We start from the raw sequence: 999 nt of genomic DNA, 5'->3' as shown, positions 1-999 counted from the left end.
TCGAGGCCTCTGACTCCGGAAGCCCCCCCGCGGCAGCTTCCCCAAGGCTGGGAGGCCCTGGCCGTGCTGGGGAGGGGGCTTCCAGATGAGGCAGAGCAGGGGGTCCGGACCAGTGGTCAGTCCGCCGACCTCTGACCAAGACTGTGTGGCCGGAGCCCCGGGCCTGCGTTCAGGCACCTGCTGGTTTGCAGCCGCAGCGGCCGGAGGGCCGGGAGGTCGCAGGGTCCCACCTAACGGGTTGCACTTCAGAGCGCAGTTAACACCGTCCCTTCTTCAGACTCGCGGTAGAAGAAAGCATACGTGCTACTACGTTAGACATTTTGTAACGTTTTGGCGACTTTATTTGAATATAATGGGCTTCCGTTATAAATCTACAAATGCATTTATGTTCTCAAAAACGTCATTTTGAGAAAAGGCCCAAGGGTCCCACCACCGAAGGGGCCCAGGGCACCAGGGGGCTGAGACAGCATCACGCCGCCCTCCCCGCTGCCGGTAATTACGTACGCGGGCCCTGGCCCTGCCCGGGTGCGCAGCTTCCACGTATCTACCCAGCCACGCGCCTGGTGGCTCTGAGTTTGCCCAGCGGCGCCCTGAGCTGGGCAGTGGTGGGCGGGGCAGGCAGCCCTGGGCCGGCGCTTCCGTTCCGCCCTGAATACGCACGCGGGGCAGCTTTCCTGCCCCGTCCGTATTGTCCACCGCCGTTTGGCCACCCCTCACTCAGGACCTGAGGCAGAGACTGGCAGCCCCCTGGGCTCTGGGATACAGAGTACTGGCCCTGCTTGGAGCTGCCCACACCCCGTTCTGACCTGTTTGGGGCTTATATCTTCCTGTGACTTATATCTCTCTTTCGGGAGCTTTGCAACTAGAGGCATCACCTCTGAGGGCCCCAGTCCCTCCTCTGTAAATAGAATCATCCTCTTTGAGTAGAATCGTGTTTCCACTGATCCACTTGTCCATCCATCCACCCACCCACCCACCCCCCCACCCACCCCCCCCCCC

The sequence above is a fragment of the Crocuta crocuta genome, unplaced genomic scaffold, assembly GCF_008692635.1.
Source record: "Crocuta crocuta isolate KB4526 unplaced genomic scaffold, BGI_CrCroc_1.0 scaffold61, whole genome shotgun sequence".
Classification (NCBI taxonomy): Eukaryota; Metazoa; Chordata; class Mammalia; order Carnivora; family Hyaenidae; genus Crocuta; species Crocuta crocuta.
Note: the sequence above shows the minus strand (reverse complement) of the source record.